Below are 21,592 nucleotides of genomic sequence, written 5' to 3' on the forward strand. Positions count from 1 at the left end.
GAAGTCAGGTAGCATGATGCCTCCAGCTTTGTTCTTTTGACTATTGTCTTGGCTGTGTGGGCTCTCTTTTGGTTCCATATGAACTTTAAGGTAGCTTTTTCCAATTCTGTGAAGAAAGTCATTGGTAGCTTGATGGGGATGGCATTGAATCTATAAATTACCTTGGACAGTATGGCCATTTTCATGATATATATGGCCATATTCATGATTCTTCCTATTTGTGAGCATGGAATGTTCTTCCATTTGTTTGTGTCCTCCTTTATTTCGTTTAGCAGTGGTTTATAGTTCTCCTTGAAGATGTCCTTCATGTTCCTTGTAAGTTGGATTCGTAGATATTTATTCTCTTTGTAGCAATTGTGAATGAGAGTTCACTCATGATTTGGCTCTCTATTTGTTATTGATGTATAGGAATGCTTGTGATTTTTGCACATTGATTTTGTATCCTGAGACTTTGCTGAATTTGCTTATCAGCTTAAGGAGATTTGGGACTGAGATGATGGGGTTTTCTAAATATACAATCCTCATCTACAAACAGGGACAATTTGACTTCCTCTTTTCCTAACAGAATACCCTTCATTTCTTTCTCTTGCCTGATTGGGCCATGGGCACTCTTAAAGTTTAACCTGTAAAACTGGTTCAGGCCATGATGGGAAGTGTGGGTCAGAGGTACCTCATTATACCTGCCCCTCATTAACACCAACACAGACTTTAAGCCTGATAAGAAACATTTTTCAACCTATTCTCTCTCAAAGTTACTACCTGAAGGCTTCCTCTACACATAAGAACTTCTGTCTCCACAGTCCTTTATCTTAACCTAGACATTTTCTTTCTTTTGATCCCAGGTCTTTAGATAAGCTCAATGAATTCTCAACCAAGAAAATATTTCAATCCACCTATACCCTGGAAGCCCCTGCTGCATGGCAGCCACCCCAGCCCCCCACTTCTGGTTGTCCTATCTTTCTGAACTGAACCAATGCATTTTTTAAGTGTGTTTAATTGAAGTCTCATGTCTCCCTAAAATGTATAAAACCAAGCTGTACCACCTTGGCTGCCACATGTTCTCAGGACCTCCTGAAGGCTGTGTCACGGGTCATAGTCACTAATATTTGGCTCAGAACAAATCTCTTTAAATATTTTATAGAGTTTTGCTCTTTTCATTGACACACTGTTCTATTATCAAACATCAAAATCCTCATTATAAATGAGCTGCCAGAGAACAACCAATGAGAAAGCAGAGAGTCTACTTGGTATTGCCTAGGTTTTCTTCTAGGGTTTTTATGGTTTAGGTCTAACATTGAAGTCTTTAATCCACCGCTACTTTAATCTACCAAAGTAGAGATCTCTAAAATCACAGTAGCAAGAGAACATATGGAACAACAAAACATAACGTAACAACAAAACACATTTTTATACATATATTCTTCTAAGACATAAAGCAGACTACATTTATTTTTACTGATTCTTTATAGTTTAATTTTCCATTTCTCCCTCTTTTGTTAACAGAAAAACCAAACTGTAAAACATTTTAAAGAGGTTTATTCTGAGCCAATATGAGTGACATGACCCAGAAAACACAATCTCAAGAGAGCCTGAGAAAGTGTGCCCAAGGCGGTTGGGTTACAGTTTGGTTTTATACATTTTAGGGAGATAGGAGTTACAGACAAAGACATAAATCAATACGTACAAGGTAAATGTTGGTTCGGCCTGAAAGGCAGGACATCTTGAAGCGAGGTGGGTTTTAGGGATTCTTTATTTAACAATTGGTTGGGAGAGTTAAGCTATTGTCTAAGGACCTAAAGTCAGTAGAAATGAATGCTTGAGTTAAAATAAAGGGGTTATGGGGACCAAGGCCCTTGTTATGTAGATTAAACCTCTTAGGTAGCAGAGCTCCAAGAGAACAGGCAGTAAATGTCTCTTTTGAGACCTTAATGTTGTCAGACTAATTTTCTCTTCTAGAGCCAGAAAAGGCCTAAAAGGGAAGCTAGCTGCATTAATGGAGATTCTCTGCAGATGCAAATTTTCTCCACAAAAGACAGCTTTTCAGGGCCATTTCAAAATATGCCAAATATATTTTGGAATAAAATGTTTTTATTTGCTTTAGGGTCTGCTATCTGTCATGGGATACTACACTAGAATCAGTTTGGAAAGTGAGCCATGCTGTACCTGGATCACTTTGAAGAATCCATGTCATCAGATGTTATAGTTTGTAGGGTGTGACTTAACCCTTGCCTTGCATGGCCTTAAGTCTGGTTTTTAATTTGGTATATTATTGCCACGAAGAGTCTGCTTTGTCAATCTTATGATCTCTGTTTTAACTTTAATGTTTGTCAGTTGTGCCTAAACTCTAAAAGGCTGAGAGTATAAGGAGGCATGTCCAATCTGGGAATTCAGGTTTTTCAGATTTCTCTGAGGTCCTTTTGGCCAAAAGGGGGTCCATTCAGTCAGGTCGAGGCTTCAAATTTATTGTTGGCTTACACGTAACTGTTTTTTTCTCTCTTTCACACTGCCATTTAACACATAATGACAGTCTATATACTCCCCTCTCTCAAACTTAGAACATATTCCATACAGAAGAGGGTCACAAGAGTTTCAAAATACTCATGGGTCACCTTACATTTGCACAAATAGCGTGCCATTTTGATACACGATTTCATGCAGAAATGCTCTTGGAGAATAATTCTATGCAAGTTGCATATTTTACAGTAGCTACAATATGAATTTGAGTGACAGCGATTTCTGAAGGCATCGTAGACAACGCATCAGAACTCACCTTTCTAATTGGCCAGTAGAGGCTGGAATTCAAGAAGGCATCCAACAAAACATCACATACAACTTCAACTTTTTGAATCACTGAGTTGCTGGCCAACCTCATAGTAATTCCAGTCTGTCCAAATGAAGATAAAGAAACAACAGGGAAGTCCAAAACCATCACTGACAGAGAAGAATTCAGAAGAGCGGGAGTAGTCTGAGACTCTCACAGGGCACTGAGTTTGAGAAGAAAGATAAAAGAAAGAAATATTGTCATGATTTGTGAAGGCTAGAGATGGAAGAGTGAAGAGAGTATGAAAGAATAAGAATCAGAATAAAGCTAACTAGAAGGAGTTTCATGAATACTAGTAGAATCTGTCTGGTAGGCATGGTTTTCTATTACAGTGTGTAGCTAAAACAAAAAGAACTATGCCAGTTTCACAGGCCTAGTATGGCAAGGAAGGACTAGAAACTGGAATGCCAAAGCATCACTGAAAAAAGCAGAGCTGAACTCTGATGCTGGGGTTATGTGGTTATCGTCTTCTTTACCTTAAATTTATCTCCAAGGTTAAAAAAATTCTGGGAGTCTAGGATGTGGTCCTACCAAGAACGCTAGAAGTGTCAAGGTAAATAGCACTATGATTAAGACAGAGAGAAAAATCAGATTTGCTATTATTGTGCAAAGGAAGAGATGTGCTTGACACTGCTTTAGGTCACTATGTCTGATTTCATGACCTCGTTTTACCTTCTCTGACTCTTCAGCCATGCTCAGCTTCAACTGGGGCCAGGCCAACTACTCAGACAAAACAAAGGTGCATTCTAAGCCAACATCCAATGATCTAGCTGAATTCTGATCCAAGTCTGCTTATCTCTTTTTCTGAGATTGCTAGTATGCTCACAAAAGGTTCCAGATTTGTACTTTATTTTCTCCTGAATTATTCATCATCTTTTTCTAGTGTGGCTGGACTATACCACATTAGAATTATATCTTGTATTCTTTCTCCTCATTTCCCATTTCCTCCAGGGAAAGGTGTTTCTCTTTTGTCTCTGAGTGTACCTGTCAAAGAGCAGTCTTCAGAGATAAGAATAATTGTTTAATATGCTCTTCTAGAGAGTCTTCAATTCCCTGGAAAATAAAATTCTACATCATAAGAAGGAAAAGAGGATCCAATGAAATTCGTTTAAACCAAGGCCTGAAGCAAGGAGAAAAAAAATGCCTTTACTAACTTTTGTTTTTATTCTTTGTTTAATATTCATTACCAGATGTTAGTTCAGGGCACTCACCTCCCATCTGGCAGAATTTGCAAAGTTAGGGCATCTGATTCAGTTAGAATCCATACTCTTCTATGTTATTTGTTTAAATGTTTCTGTTTCTGCACTTGGTGAAATGCTCTGTTGGCAGGGCAATGATGATATGCATAAAATGCTGAGAATGCTCTTCAGTTCTTCCTCTCAAATCCCCCTCTCTCTACAAATAGGCATTCCAAATATATATATACACACACATATTTATCTATATATACACATACGCATACATATGTATAAACACACTTGTATATGTCATTTATATCTACCATGTGTGTTTCACACACATACAACACTCTATATGTATTTGAATAACACTACTCATCACCCTGCATGTGTTTAATAACCATGATGTGTCTAATACTACGCTGCATGTAATGAGGGAAGTACAAAATAAGTATAGGTGGTCCTTCTCTATATGTGACTTAGAACCTACATGAGGGAACAAATAAGGTTTAAATGTATAAGATAATAAAACATGCCCTCAAATATTTATTAGTGATATATTTATCCTGATCTTAAGAGAGTCATCTGCTAGATTTGGAGGAGAAACATAATACAAGATATTGCTTGGTTTGCCCTGCTAAGAGAAGAATGTGTTAGGATGACCTAGTTCCCATAAGACTACTTTAAGCAAAAGTCAGAAGAATACCAGATCAACTCCTGTGGCTTTTGTTTCACAGTACCCTTGAGGTGGGAGAGCTCTTTGGACCCCTTCATGGAACTTGTGAGAGGGGGTATGGTTTGCTTACTTGGCAACTGTGCTCAAACCCCTTGTGGGAGGGGAAACCACCACGTGAGAAGGTGCTGGGGCTGGGGCAAGTGCTTTTGGGCTCCAGTCCCACGATAGCATCTAGGGGTGTGTAACAATTAATGCTCTTTTAGCAGCTGCCATCCACAGATGGCTAAGTGTTAACCGACTCAGTGAAAAGTCAGGATAACAGCCTTTTATACCACATTCTGCCCTCTTGGTACCTGGGTCCTTGTCTAACATCAAGGAAGAATCACGTCATATGGACTTGAAGGTTGGTGAATGCAGAGGTTTTATTGAGTGATGGAGGTGGCTTTCAGTGTGATGGGGAGTTGGAAATGCGATGGAGTGGAAAGATAATCTTCCACCTGGAGTTCGGCCATCACCACCCAAACTCCTTTCCAACCATCCAACTGCCTCTTTGATGTTCAGATGCTTCTTCTCTTCTCTCCTTCTCTGCCATGTCACTCTGCTACTCTGCCAATGGAGTTTGGGGGTTTTATAGGTACAGGGTAGGGGGGCAGTGTGAGCCAGAAAGCAACATTTGGGCAGGAAAACAGGAATGTGAACTTCTCGTTTAGGGTGATGGGCTCAGGCTTGAGGGTGGAGCCCTTGCCAGGGACCCTACCATCTTCTTCTCAGTATTTCCTTGCCTTCTGTTCATATCACAGTGGAATCACAAAGAATTCCACTGACCTATGGTTTTAAAACACAAAGTTGGCCAAACAAAATATAGCTGACAGTTTGCAAGTCCTAAACTAAATAATTATTTTGTTTGTTTTTGAGATGCAATCTCACTCCGTCACCCAGGCTGGAGTACAGTGGCACAATCTCGGCTCACTGCAACTTCTGCCTCCCAGGTTCCTGTGATTCTCCCGCCTCAGTCTCCCGAGTAGCTGGGATTACAGGCACCCACAACCATGCCTGGTTAATTTTTTGTATTTTTAGTAGAGACGGGGTTTCATTATGTTGGCCAGGCTGGTTTCAAACTCCTGACCTCATGATTCACTCATCTCGGCCTCCCAAAGTGCTAGGATTATAGGCATGAGCCACCGCACCCAGCTGCTAAATAATTTTTTACAGTTATGTTATACAAAGAACCAACTAATATGGATGATTTGACTTTCGAAGACAATTTACCAAACTCTAAGTTTACCAAGGTGTAAGGATTTCAATGAGTTTATCACATAAACATTATCTGGGGCCACAACTGAAAGTCACTTGGAAGCTTCCTGTGCCATGCTGTGGCCTCTCTCTAATTTATCTATTAGGGGTGTGCTTCTTTCACATTAACTCTCTAGAACCTGAAGATACTAAGGAAAATCTATAGAGCTCAAAATATTTATATCTTCATTAAAGTTCACTCTCAACTTTATATCTGCTCTGTGTTTTGTGGGACTATTTCAATGTCAGTAGCCTTCATATTCCCCAAAATCCATCTCTATGCTTAGTCAATGAATGCTTATTGGATTAGTTTGAGTACAAACAAATTTTAATATTTGTTTAATACATCGTTAAACTAGGTGATTCTTTTAAGATTTTTTAAAAACAACAAAAAAACACAAGTGACTTGGATAATCTATGCTCCTGTTCTGACAAAAATAGAAAAGCAGCTACTCCTTTATGAGTAGGAAGTAGGGAGGAGCATCCCTTTAACCCATATAGGCCCCAGAGTTCTTCTTCAGGGACCAGAAAGTGATAACTGATAGATTCTAAGACAATAGCTCTCAACTTTGGCTTCTCATTAAAATCATCTGAGCAGCTTTTAAAATATAACTATGTCTTGGCTGTAACACCAGCAGAGATTTTTAAGTAATTGGTCTGAGATGGGTCCCAGATATCAACATTGGTTCAAAGCTTTCCACGAGTTTCCGATGCATAGACAAGGTTGATAACTGCTATTCTAAGAAGATATTTCTGAGAGATCATCCATTTTCTCCATATGCTGCTCAAATACCTCGCAGGTAGTCTTGCTAATGCCCTCCAATCTTTGTAGCTAGGTAAGAGTTAATATTACAGTTGCTTTCATCCAAGAAAAAAGAGTTTTAAACTCTGGAGTACCATCACAATCTTTCTTAGATGTTAGACCTCCCTTGGCTCAAGTCTCTGAAAAGGCCGACAGGGCTTGCAAAACTGAGCCATCCCCCTCCAAGTGAGGCAACACATTTCTCACGCACGTGAGTTGACCTAAATAACAATTATTAGCCACAAATGTGACAACTACTGTAAATAATGTACTTCCTTTTATCTTGGTTTTTCAAAGAGATCTTCAGGGGGTAGAAACTGCACTCTTGATTTTGCATTTCTTGGCAACTAGCAATCTGTGGGCTGAAACTCCAAACAATAGTCTTTTGGGGTCTCTGTTAACTTTGTTCTAAACTTTACACAGCTAATTAGAAGTGTTCAAAGGCTCTCATTTTGAACCACTTAGTTGATGAGAAATGCATGTTTAATGGGCATTCTGGAAGACAATTTAATGAATCTAGAAGGAAAACAAAGTAAATTGATTATTATGCAATGACTTGCAAGAGCTCCTTGTGACCAGCTTGTAAATAGCAGAGCACAGAGGTAACCAGGACATGGTTGTAGGCAGCTCAGATTATTAATGAGGACACTGGTTGTGTTAATGATCAAGCAGCATTTTTAAAAAATGAACCCTTTAGGGTCTAAGAGAAAATATTCCAAGTTAATATCATTCAGATAGTACTTTGAAAAATCTTACTAAATCCCATGAGCTATTTAAAGAGCTTCAGAAGGGCTAAGGGGCTAGAGTTCGGAGGTATTAGGTTTCCTTGGCTGAGAAGACTTGAAAGGTGTTGTTCCCGTTAGAATTCTGTGGCCTCTGTATCCAAGGTGACTATACTAATCAGTGGTGTTCTAACAGAGTTCCATCAATAACAACCTAACAAGTTTTAAATATTTAATTAATCAAAGTTCTCATAAAGAATGTGGGGGCAAAATAACAAAGTAGGGTTCATTTGATAATTTCTTAAGAAAAGGCATTCCATCATACCACCTTAACAACCTCAAGATTGTTTGACTGGGATTCCTACTATATCTGCTTTCACCCCTTACAGAAACAGACCAGGAAAAGTAGAGGTCACCTATACCAAAAGGAGAAAGACTTTGCCTAAAACAAAACTTAACTCTTCCCAACCTGTCCCTGCCTTTGTCCTCTTCAATACCTCCCTCATGCAATTGTGCACACAGAGGCACATGTACACACTGCCTTAGATCAGGAAGCATTATTAAAACAGATTCTAGGTCCCAGCCCAGAGTGTTTGATTCAGTAGATATGGGGAGAGGATCAATAATTTGCATTTCTAACAGGTTCCCAGATAATGCTGATGCTGATGGTTCAGAGACCAAATTTTGAGAATCACTGCGCTAGATTTCTATTTATTCCCAACAAATATGGCAAATTGCTACTACTGTATGAACTTGCTCCCTGTCTTTAGGCTGCAGGTCAACCTATCTCCACAAAGCAAATATCAGTAAGAAAGGGCTCCTGACACTTTCGATTCATTCATAGACTCCATCATAAATCATCCCCTTCGGCTCATGTTGCACTCCATTTCTAGGCATGTTCCTTATTTACCAACTCCTGGTGCTTAGCACTGAAACAGCTCTCCAGGTCTGAGCTCTAGGCTTCTCTCCTTTGTGGACATCTTTGATTATGCTGCTTGCAGTGCCTGTATGCAAGTGCATCATTTGGCTTTGGTGCCTTTTATCCTAGCACACATATCCTGGGGTTTGTGTGTGTGTGTGTGTGTGCGTGTGTTTGTGTGTCTGCATATGTATTTTTCTATTATTTATTTATTTATTATTATTTTTTTTAGATGGAGTCTTGCTCTGTCTCCCAGGCTGGAGTACAGTGGTGTGATCTCAGCTCACTGCATGCTCCACCCCCCAGGTTCACACCATTCTCCTGCCTCAGCCTCCCAAGTAGCTGGGACTACAGGTGCCCACCACCATGCCCGGCTAATTTTTTGTATTTTTTTGTAGAGATGGGGTTTCACCATGTTAGCCAGGATGGTCTCGGTCTCCTGACCTCGTGATCTGCCTGCCTCGGACTCCCAAAGTGCTGGGATTACAGGCGTGAGCCACCGCACCCAGTTGTGTGTGCGTATGTATATGTAAAATGATAGCATATGCTGGAAAGCAGAATATCAGCACTGGGAAAGATAGTAAATTATAAAAATAGTATTATAAACTATAAGGATAATCATAAACACATGAAATTATTTAATGTATGCACTTGACAGATTTTAAATTCTTTCTGGAATAAATCTAAATTTTAACTGTAGTTTTTTTCTGTTTTTGGACTTCCTGTTTTGGACCTATCCCACAGCACTGCCTCTCTTTCCTAAGGACGGTCTGGCTGCTGAGGGATTATGTCCTAATCTCAGTTTTGATCCATTTGCTTCTCTCCATATTGTATGGGTTTTCTTGGCTCTTTTGGGGTTACATGTGAGATAAAGCAGTGTAATATTCCTATTGCTGGTCTCTTCAGGAAGAGATCTCTTTCTTTTAAGTAAAAGGTACCAATTCTTTTTCCCATAGGAGTCCCAGATTAGTCAAAAAGAAGTCAGGGTTTTATCTTTTAATGGTTTCAGCGTACTTCACTTACCACCTGCCGTCTACTAAAGTAGAGCCCAACATGAGAATTCAGCCCAGCTGAGAATAAGGTGACCTACTGTTTATAGTTCCTGGGCCTGGACACTTTTACGCTCACTTGCTCACTCTGTTTGGGTCACTTTAATCATTTCTGCAGTGATGGAAAACCACCATTCAATGGTCCCAGTCCAGACACATGGCACAACTATCCCCTAAATTGTCATGATCATGAGCTGTGGTTTGAATGTATCCCCCAAATTTTACTTAGTGAAAACTTAATTTCCAAATGCATATGTTGATGGCATTTGGAGGTGGGGCCTTTGGGATGTAATTAGAATTAGATAAGGTCATCAGGGTGGGGCCCCCATAGTGGAACTGGTGGCATTATAAGAAGTGAAAGAGAGACTTCAGTTGACACACTCCCTGCCTCTTGCCATGTGATGTCCTCCCACTATGTTATGACACAGCAAGAAGGCCCTCACCAGATGCAGCCCCTCAGTCTTGGACTTCCCAGTCTGCTGAAATGTAAGCCAAATAAACCTCTTTTCTTTCTAAATTACCCAGTCTCTGGTATTCTGTTATAGCAACTGAAAATGAACTAAAACATCATGAAAATAAAGAATCTCAGCATGAGTTGAACTTCTGCACTGGAGCAGTGGCATTGACTGCCACTACTGCCTCACTGAGTTCCTTTACGCATGTACATAGAAATTTGGGTGGTAAAATTAAAATATTGCACAACAGAAGAGATTTAGGGAAACAATATATCCCTATTATTTATTTCTGTGACCTATCCTCTGTTTTTTAGGCTTAGAACTACAACTATTTCCTTTGAATACCCAGAACTTCCCCTAGCTCCCTCATCTCACTCACTGTCATGGTTCAGGTTCCTGCCATCTTTCTTCTAGACTACTACAAGTGCCCCCTAATGAAAATGCCTGCCCTAGGTGTCCTCCTACCTACAGATTCTTTCTTTCTTACCTAGTCTTTATGTTACCCCCAAGGTGATTTTTCTGAAATAAGAGTACTCTGCTTGGGAGTTTAATGCTTATAAAATCTTTTGCACATGATCTAAGTCCCATGGCATTTTACATACAGCTCTTCACCACTTGGTGTTGACAGCTGTTGTGAGACCTCAGTTCTTGTCTTCTTAGTTTAAAATAATTTAAACAAGATGCACACAGCAAAGGAGATGCATCATAATTTATTGCAAAGGAGAAACAATATTTTGAAAGTTAGGTGCAGAATAGACAGTACCCCCTGAGAGTGAGAGGATTCAGGGTGGGGTGCTAGTAAGGTTGAGACAGCAAAGAATGACACTAGGGAGACTCCCTTTATGGGTGTTTTACATGGTTATTCATAAGGCCATGGTAAGAGGCATTGCCAGTAAGCATGTTCTGGGTGGTCCTCTGGGTGCACATGCACAGTGGTTGTTCATGCTTGTTCATATATCACATGTCTCATTAGCTTCAATCTCCACCCAGGCTGTGTTTTTTACTATTATGATGAGCAACTAATGAGGATCAGTTTGATAACAGGTAAAATCAAAATGTTCATGCTCTTCATGGAGGAAATTCCCTACTGGAGATAGCTTTGCTTGAATGAGCTTAACTACAATGTGAATGCTGAGGCTTATTTTGTTGATTGTAAGGTCATCACAGTTGGGGTGTCCCAAAGACAGGGTCACTTCCTTGACTAGTCTCCTGACTTACTGGACGTATCCTTGCTTTCCAGCCCCATGACCTGCAATTATCACGCTTCTAAAAACATCTCCTTAGTCAGCTCTTCAGCTTCATCTCATATTCATCTTCCCTTGCTCTCCAGGTTCCTTGACCTTTGTTATGGAGTGAATGTTTGTATCCCCCCACAATTCATACATTGAAGCCTTAACCCTTAATGGGATGATATTTGGAGATGGGGCCATTGGGAGATAATTAGGGTTAAAGTCAGGAGAATGGGGTCCTCATGATGTGGTTAGTGCCCTTATGCCCTTATATGAAGAGACATTATAAGAAGACAGCCATCTGCAAGCCAGGAAGAGTGTCCTTACCAGGACCTGATTATGCTAACTTACTGATCTCAGCCTTCCAGCCCACAGAACTGTGAAAAAAATTAATTCCTGTTGTTTAAGCCATCAAGTCTTTTGCATTTTGTTATGGCAGCCTAAGCAGACTAACACAACTTTTGAATGTCTCCAAGGCAAAATCACATCCCCACACTGGGGTTCACATTATTCATATATGCAATTTCACCTACCTGAACAGCCTTCTCTAACTTCTTACATGGTTAACTCCTAACCCCTCTTTATCTCTCAATTATATCCCAATTATCATTTATCAGGCAAGCCCTGCATAAACACAGATACAGAAGGGAGAAAACAAAATGGATGTATGAACATCATGATAAATCTGGTTTGGGCTAGAGTTCCTTAACTTTTTCTCTTTGTTAGCATGTAGATTTCTGCTTAATTAAAACAAGTTTCCTGGTTATATGCATTTTCCTTATGCAGGGCCTAATTGTATGCCCATCCTCCCAAACCTTTACTTCTGATTCCTTAAAGCTTGCGGAGGGCTTTATCACACAATGCGCAACAGTGCAGTGGATTCTGATCCATCTCCTTTGAAAGGAACCCCTTGAGATTTAGGAATCATTCTTAAAGATAATGATTTAATTATCTTTATCTGACACCAAACTTGGTGCACCGAGTTTGGTGTCAGACCAAGGACTTTGGGTTAGTAGGGAAAGTTTTGGTAAGTTTAACTGGAGTAAAAGCAGCTCGCTGTTTTAAAAGAATACGTGTAGAAGCCAACAATAATTTTATCTCAGGAAATTAAAATAACATGCAAAACTGATCATGATACAAATATTAATGAACTTTGAGAAATGATGAAATAATGAGAACTGTCAATGGCCCAAAAATGAGTAATTGTGGTTCTCGTTTTCATACTTGGGAAAAGGTCACTTGAGGAGTTGGGCGATGGTTTAATGCGATAGCTGATAATCCCTGCCAGATTCTGCCAAGAAAAACAGTTATCATAAGGCACCAGCGTGGGCTCACAAAGAACAAGCTATGCTGAACTAATCTACTTTGTCTTTCAGAAAAGGTTAATAAATCAGGAAAATACTACATATCTATCACAAACGGCCTGCAGATTAACATTTCTAGTTCACTTCTGATATCCTCAGTCTTGGATTAGTAAAGCTTTCCCCCCAAACTGTAATACAGCCTTTGTTAATTAACATGGTATTGCAAAATGCTCAATAACTCACTCTTTATAAATATGTTCCATATTAATTCATTGTCACTTAATAATTTACATAATTACTTTATAATTACTTATAATTTGCTATAAGCATCTATTTACAAAATGAATTCATTGGCAGGATTACATGCTATCTTGCATTTGAGTCATAAGTGCATTAAGATTCTTCTATCTAAAAGCACATTTTCAAGTGCATAAAATATTCCCCAATACGTGATTTGGGGGAGAATAGAAAATCATATTATTTGAAGATGTTATACAATAAAGACTGTAAATATGTGCTTAATAAGAAAAGTCCTCATCAAAGTTGGACACAGGTGGTGTTTGTATTCTCTTATGACCATCTCCCTTCTCTGCATAAATTTACCCCTCTCATTCTTAGCAGGCACTAACGTCATAATTCCAAATGTCCTCATGATTTCTCCATTCTCTTCCAACCCTAGATATCAAAATCAGCCATAGAAAAACATTCTGAAATAGATTAATTTTGCCCAATGAACCCAGAGTTTTGTCAAGTTCTTTGAATGTATTTCCTGCCCTCAAAGACCTTGAAGCCTAAATTGAAATTCATCATACTTCACCAACTTCATACTTTTTCACATTGTAACACTTTTTTTTGAGACAAGGTGTCACTCTGTCACCCAGGCTGGAGTTCAATGCCGTGATCATAGCTCACTGTAGCCTCAAACTCCTAGGTGCCATGTATCACACAAAACAGTATTTTAGTTTTCACAACTTATGGTAAATGTAAGCAATGTGTTCAAACTACATAGAGAGGAAACAGATGAATTTTGTCTGGAGGGCATGCATGGGAGATGGTAAAGTGACAAATGTGGAGAAGGAAAGAGCAGAAAGATTTTCAAGAAGGATGTAGTATCTATCTTTAATGGGGCAAGGTGGGAGGAGGAGGTCATTGCCCTTGTGAAAGTATTTCAATCTCCAAGATAGAATTCAGCAATTGATGAAAATTATCCATGACTTCTGAAATCCCTTCACACAATTTCACATAGGCAGCAATACGTTAACCTGAATATAAACAAGGTAGAGCTGCTAAGCCTCTGATTGTTAAAGGCACAAAAGCTGCCAGCATGTGAGGCATTAATTACTAGCAATAATAAAAAATAGCAGCAAAGAAAGAGTTGCACATGAATAAAAGTATATTTGCACGTTAATACACAGATTAATTCACATTCTTTTTATGCCTACTTATTTCATAACAAAAATGAATAATTACTGTGAAGGTCTACGATGTACCAAGTATTTTATGTACATTGTTTCCGATGCTTACCACAAATTTGCAGATATTGTTAGCCCCATTTTAAAGACAAGGAAGCAGGTACTCAGAGAGATTGAGTCTCTTATCCAAGATCACAGAGCTATGAAGTAGAGAAGTATAATGTAAATTTTAGGTGTCAACTTGACTGAATTAAGAAATATCTGGGAGGCCGAGACAGGCGGATCACGAGATCAGGAGATCGAGACCATCCTGGCTAACACAGTGAAACCCTGTCTCTACTAAAAAACAAAAAACTAGCCGGGCGAGGTGGCGGGCGCCTGTAGTCCCAGCTACTTAGGAGGCTGAGACAGGAGAATGGCGTAAACCCGGGAGGCGGAGCTTGCTGTGAGCTGAGATCCGGCCACTGCACTCCAGCCTGGGCCACGGAGTGAGACTCCGTCTCAACAACAACAACCAAAAAAGAAATATCTAGAGAAATGGTAAAGCACTACGTCTGGGTGTGTCTATAAGGATGTTTCCAGAGAAGAATGGCATGTGAGTTTGACTGAGTAGGGAAGATCCAACCTTAATGTGGACAGGCACCATCCAGTCAGCTGAGGACACAGGTGGAACAACAACAAGGCAGAGAAAAGGTAATTTTCTGTCTCTTCTCTCTATCCTCAAACGCGGACAGTCTGATTATCCTGCCCTTAAATATCAGAACTTCAGGCTCTCCAAGAATTGCAACAGCAGCCCAACGGTTGTCAGGCCTTTGGCCTTGGACTGAGAATTACACCGTCAGCTTCCCTGCTTCTGGGGATTTGAACTCGGACTGAACCATGCTACCAGTGTCCCATGGTTTCCAGTTCACAGACAGCCTGTCGTGACCTTCCCACCCTCCATAATCATGTGAGCAAATTTCCCTTATAAGTCTCCTTTCACACATTATCTATCTATCTATCTATCTATCTATCTATCTATCTATCTATCTATAATCTATCTATCTATCTATAATCTATCTATCTATCCATCCATCCTACTGGAAAAACCTGACTGATACAGATCTTGCCATCAGAGTGGTTCTAAAGAAACAAGACTTTAAGGATGAGTTTTATTAACTGATTTTGGAACTTCTGGAACGCTTTCTGTAATCCGATTAGACCTAAAAATGCTCAGGGCTCTACTTCTAATAGTACAGAGAGCACTGAGAATCCATGGCATAAGATTTTTATAGAGATACCCAGAATATTTGCATTTTGTACTTTGAGTTAAATACATACAAGAGGAAAGGAACTCAGTGACTCTGAATATGACACTTTTGAACATTTGTGGAAAACAAAGAAATATAATGACTTCAGTTGGTTTCTTCTAATGTCACTGGACAAAATTATGGAAAAAAAGAATGAGCTCAGGGATTCAAATAGGCATATAGAGCCTAAGGGCTTCTTTAAGTGTGTCTGGTCAGAATCTTTCTTCCTGCATCCACAGGGCTGAAATTGCTGAAAATCAAACACAAGCACTGATCGTATGATTGTCTGAATTATAATGAAAGCTAAAGTCAGTCTTGCAGGGTGTCTACTGTTAAAGTGGCAGCACTGATTGGGGAAAAAATGGGATTCCGTAAGTTGGATGGGAACACATGTGGGAAGGCCCTGATGAGGTTGGTGACATTGAGCCCCTAAATTCTTATGAGTCTTGTTTGCCAGCAAAAGTGACCTGCCCCCCTCACCCTCAGTGGCTGCAGCTGTATCTCTGCCCACAGTGGTACCATACTTTATATTAATAACTCTGCCTGAGAGGATAAACCCTGCATTACCTAAAGAAATGGTAATGAGCGCCTGCAAGACAGTTGCCTAGCAAGACAATACTGATTCTTCTCAGAACCCACCACTAATACTCCTCTTTGCTTCTAGACATATAACTAGACTCAAGTCCCAGCAGGCCCCTAAAGGTGAGGCACAAAGGGTGGCCCATGAGGAGGTGCACTACACTCCAAAATAACTACTTGAGTTTTCTAATTTATACAATCAGGAATCCAAAGAACATGTGTGGGAATAGGTATTAAGGATGTGAGATCATAGTGAAAAGAAAATTGGATTATGCCAAATTTATTAATATAGGCTCACTAAGAAGAGATTCTGCATTTAATGTGGCAGCTCGGGGAGTTAGCGAAAGTGCTAATAGTTTGGTTGGTTGGCCAAAACATAAATCAAAAGATGTCCCATCATGAGCAAGTTGGAGATACCTGGTCTCCCTTGGTTTAATGTAGAGGAAGGAATTCAAAAAAATTAAAAGGCTAAGGAAGATTGGAATGCTATAGTGGATTTGTCACTTAAAACCTACTCACCCACATGGAGAGGGTCCAGAAGACATACTTTTCATCAATATTTTGAGAATAAATTTGTGAGGGGAGTCCCAGCATTCCTGAAGGGCTCCATGATTGTCCTTCTCTGGAGGTTGGACCTTATAATGGAAGCCACAGTCACGACTGAAAAACACAGATGCTATGGAAATAATTAGATCTCAGGACTGCAGGAATAAGTGGTGGCACTCAATCATCAAAGGCAAGATGGGTGAAGTTACTCTTATGGGTAACAGAGGCAAAGCAACAATCAGAATGGTCTGACTTGTGTAAACCTATGGTGTTATCTAGTTATTCAAGGTGTTTCTAGAAGTAAAGTAAATAGTAAACCTACTAAATTCTTACTTGATCTGTATAAGCAGAAAACTTTCAGGTCAAATGAACGAAAGTCTAACTCAAATCACTAAAACAGAGAATCATGGCCCTTCACTAAATTTCCAGTCTCAGGGTAGTTTACAGACTCAAAACCCTTTGAATGAAGGGGAGGCTGGGTCCCCTCTAGGAAGGACCCCTGTACACTACTGAAAATTTATATGGTTAATGGTTCTCCCATCCATCTCCAAAGGGACCTGTGGCCTTTTGCTAGAATAATTGTGCATTGAGACAAAGGAAAAATCATAAATTTAGGAATCTACTGGACACTGCTTCTGAACCGACATTGATTTTAAGATATCAGAAACATCACTGTGGTCCTCCAGGTAAAGTAGGGGCTTATGGAGATCAGGTGATCAATGGAGTTTCAGCTTGGGTCCAACTCCAAGTGGGTGCTGTTGGAACTCTGAAACCATCCTGTGGTCATTTTCCCAATTCTAAAATGTGTAATTGGAATGGACACACCGAGCAGTTAGTGGAATCCTCACATTATTTCCTTAACCTACAGAGTGGTGGGAAAAGTCAAACAGAAGCCATTACAGCTCTCTCTACCTGAAAAATAGTAAACCAAAGACAATACTACATCTCTGGAGGAATTCCATAGATTTAGTATCACCATCGGAAACTGAGAGACTCGGGAGTAGCAATTCACAGTACATTCCCAGTAAAGTCTCTTATTTGGTCTGTGCAAAAGACAGACAGGTCTTAGAGAATGACAATGGCTTATCACAAGCTTAACCAAGTGGTGACTCTAATTGCACCTGCTTTACCAGATGCGGTTCTGTTGCTTGAGCAAATTAACACATTTTCTGGTACCTGGTTATGCAGCTATTGATCTGTCAAATGGCTTTTTCTCCATCCCTGTCTCTAAGGCCCACCAGAAGCAGTTTGCTTTCAACTGTCAAGGCCAGCAATACACCCTTGCTGTCCTTCTTAAGGGGTGTGTCAACTCTCCAGCCCTAGGCCATAATTTAATTCACAGGGATCTTGATCATCTTTTCCTTTCACGAAATTTCACACTGGTCCATTACACTGATGATATTAGGCTGAATGGACCTAGTGAGCATGAAGTAGCAATTACTTTGGGCTTATTGATAAGACGTTTGCATGGCAGAGGGTGGGAAATAAATCAAAAATTCAAGGGCCTTCTACTTCAGTGAAGTTTCTAGGGATCCAGTGGTATGGGACACATCCTTCTAAGGTGAAGGATAAGTTGCTGCATCTGGCCACTCCTAGAGCCAAGAAAGGCATAACCCTAGTAGGCCTACTTGGATTTTGGAGGTAAGACATTACTTACATGGGTGTGTTACTCTGGCTTATACCACGTGACCTAGAAAGTTGCTGGTTTTGAGTGAGGCCCAGAACAAGGGAAGGATCTAAGACAGGTCCAGGCTCCTCTGTCACTTGGGTTATATGATCCAGCAGATACAATAGTACCTGAGGTGTCAGTAGCAGATACAGATGCTGTTTGGTGGTTTTGGCAGGCCCCCTTAGGTGATCTCAAGGGATGCCCTTAGAACTTTGGAGCAAGGCCCTGCCATTACCCACAAATAATTACTCTCCCTTTGAGGGACAGCTCATGGCCTGCTCCTGGGCCTCAGTAGAAACTGAACGCTTGACCATGGGCCACCAACTTATCATGTAACCTGAGCTGCCTATCATAAACCAAGTATTATATTACCCACCAAGCTATAAAGTTGGGAACACATAGCAGCATTCCATCATCAAATGGAAGTGGTTTTGTGAATACTAGTCAGCCTCTTTCCCCAATCACCCCTGTTATTGCCCAATGGGCTCATGAACAAAGTAGCCATAGTGGTAGGAACGGAGGTTATGCATGGGCTCAGCAACATGGACTTTCACTCACCAAGGCCATCCTGGCTATAGGCACAGCTGAGTGTCCAATCCGCCAGCAGGAGAGACCAACACTGAGTCCCTCATACAGTATTATTCCCTGGGGTGATTAGCCAGCTACCTGGTGGCAGATTAATTACACTGGACCACTTCCCATCATGGATGGGGTAGTGTTTTGTCCTTACTGGAAAAAAAGACACTCTGGATATGGATTTGCCTTCTCTGCGCAAAATGCTTCTGCTAAAATTACCATTCATCAACTTATAGCCTGCCTTATCTACCACTATGGTATTCCACACAGGGTTGCCTTTGACCAAAGAAATCTCTTCACAGCCAAACACTTGTGGCAGTGGACCCATACTTATCCTGAGAGCCACTGGTCTTACCATGTCCCTCATTACTCTGAAGCAGTGGGCTTGATAGAACAGTGGAAGGGCCTATTAAAGTTGCAGTTACAGCACCAGCCAAATGACAATAGCGTGCAGAGCTGGGGCAAGGTTCTCCCAAAGGCTGCATATGCTTTGAATCAGTGTCAAAGGTATGGCATAGTCAAGATTTATGGTCCAGGAATCAAAGTGATAAATGGGAATGACACAACTCGCCATTATCCCTAGTGACCCACTAGCAAATTTTTTGTATCCTATTGCTGCACCTTTACACAAGTTTATAGACTAGAGAGAGAAAGGCTACTACCAGAAGACGTAACAATAATTTTATGGAACTGGAAGTTAAGACTGCCACCCAGCCACTTTGGGGTCCTCAGGCCTTTGAGTTAAAAAGTTAAGAAAGAAGTAACAGTGTTGGCTGGGGTGATTGATCCTGACTACAAAGAAGAAATTGAACTACTGATCCACAATGGAGGTAAGGAAGAGTATGTATGGAATATAGGAGATTCCTTAGGTCATATTTTTGTTTTACCATACTCTGTGATTAAGATCAATGGGAAACTGTAACAACCCAATCCAGGAAGGACTACAAATGACTCAGATCCTTCAGGAACAAAGGTTTTGGTCACCCCACTAGGTAAATAATCACAACTAATTAAGATGCTTGCTGAAGACACAGGGAATACAAAGTAAGTAGTGGAAGAAGGTAATTATAAATACCCATTACAACCAGGTGCACCAGTTATGGAAACAAGGGCTGCAATTGTCATGAGCATTTCTTCCATATTTGGTTAAGAATACATTGAGTGTGTGTGTGTGCGTGTGTGTGTGTGCGTGTAGCAGGTATCTTTGTTTTTCTTTCTCCCTTATTCTTTCAATATCTAACATAACATATATTATTATTATTACCTTATATCATAGTATTTAAGATATAGGATCTCAGGAGAAGAGTAAACATTACCCAAGGTCTTTCTTTACCTCCTCTTCTTGAGAAGGGATTAGTGCATTCTGGGCTGCTCACATGGTGGTTCTATCATATTAGGTGAAACTATTTACTTTACTACTGTCTTTTATTGGAGATTAAGTATGGTCTAAGGGATGAATATGGGTTCCAATTTGATAGGGGTTGGAAATGTTCTAATTGACTTTAGGTGTTAACTTGACTGAATTAAGTAATACTTAGAGACTTGGTAAAGTATTATTTCTGGGTGTGTCTGTAAAGGTGTGTCTAGAGGAAATAGGTGTGTTAGTCGGTGGACTGAGTGGGGAAGATCTGCCCTCGATGTGGGCAGGCACCATCCCATCCACTGTTGGCCCAGATGGAACAAGAAAGCAGGGAAAATGTGATTTTTTTTTTCATCTCTCTTTCTCTCTCTCTTGAAATTGGAAAATTCTTATTCTTCTGTCCTTGAATATCAGAACTTCAGGTTTTCTGGCATTTTGATTTCAAGACTTCACACCAGCAGTCCTTTTGGTTCTCCATATTCTCCGGCTTTCAGTATCAGACTGTAATTACACCATTAGCTCCCTGGTTCTGAGGTTTCTAGACTCGGATGAGCCACACAACTGGCAACCTAGGGTCTCCAGCTTACAGATGTCCTGTGGTGAGACTTCTCAGCCTCCATAATCACATGAGGAAATTGTCCTGTTATAGTGCCCATTTATCTATCTATCTATCTATCTATCTATCTATCTATCTATCTATCATCTATCTATCATCTTATCAGGTCTGTCTCTCTGGAGAATCCTGATATAACAAGAAGCTAGAAGTCAATACTTGTTTTTTTGTTTTTTTTTTAATTCTGGCTTGTTTCTTCACACCATGATGGCTGTCCTCTTCCTCTTACTTAAAATATGTTTCAAGGTCTCTCCACTGGAAGTTCAGTAAGATGCTTTGTCTTTGAAGAAAAACTCCCTTAAGGATATTGCTCTGTCTCTGCTTAACTAAAAGTACCTTCATCATAACCTGAAGTAATGACCATCCATTATCATTATTCTGTGGATGGCAATACAGCCACTCTCAAAACAGCAGTTCTTTTTTTTTTCTTTCTTTCTTTTTTTTTTATTATTATACTTTGAGTTCTAGGGTACATGTGCATAACGTGCAGGTTTGTTACACATGTATACTTGTGCCATGTTGGTATGCTGCAGCCATCAACTCGTCAGCACCAATCAACTCTTCATTTACATCAGGTATAACTCCCAATGCAATCCCTCCCCCGTCCCCATGATAGGCCCCAGTGTGTGATGTTCCCCTTCCCGAGTCCAAGTGATCTCATTGTTCAGTTCCCACCTATGAGTGAGAACATGCGGTGTTTGGTTTTCTGTTCTTGTGATAGTTTGCTAAGAATGATGGTTTCCAGCTACATCCATGTCCCTACAAAGGACACAAACTCATCCTTTTTTATGGCTGCATAGTATTCCATGGTGTATATGTGCCACATTTTCTTAATCCAGTCTGTCACTGATGGACATTTGGGTTGATTCCAAGTCTTTGCTATTGTGAATAGTGCCGCAATAAACATACGTGTGCATGTGTCTTTATAGCAGCATGATTTATAATCCTTTGGGTATATACCCAGTAATGGGATGGCTGGGTCATATGGTACTTCTAGTTCTAGATCCTTGAGGAATCGCCATACTGTTTTCCATAATGGTTGAACTAGTTTACAATCCCACCAACAGTGTAAAAGTGTTCCTATTTCTCCACATCCTCTC

This window comes from Theropithecus gelada, chromosome 12 (assembly GCF_003255815.1).
Source record: "Theropithecus gelada isolate Dixy chromosome 12, Tgel_1.0, whole genome shotgun sequence".
In the NCBI taxonomy this organism is placed as follows: Eukaryota; Metazoa; Chordata; class Mammalia; order Primates; family Cercopithecidae; genus Theropithecus; species Theropithecus gelada.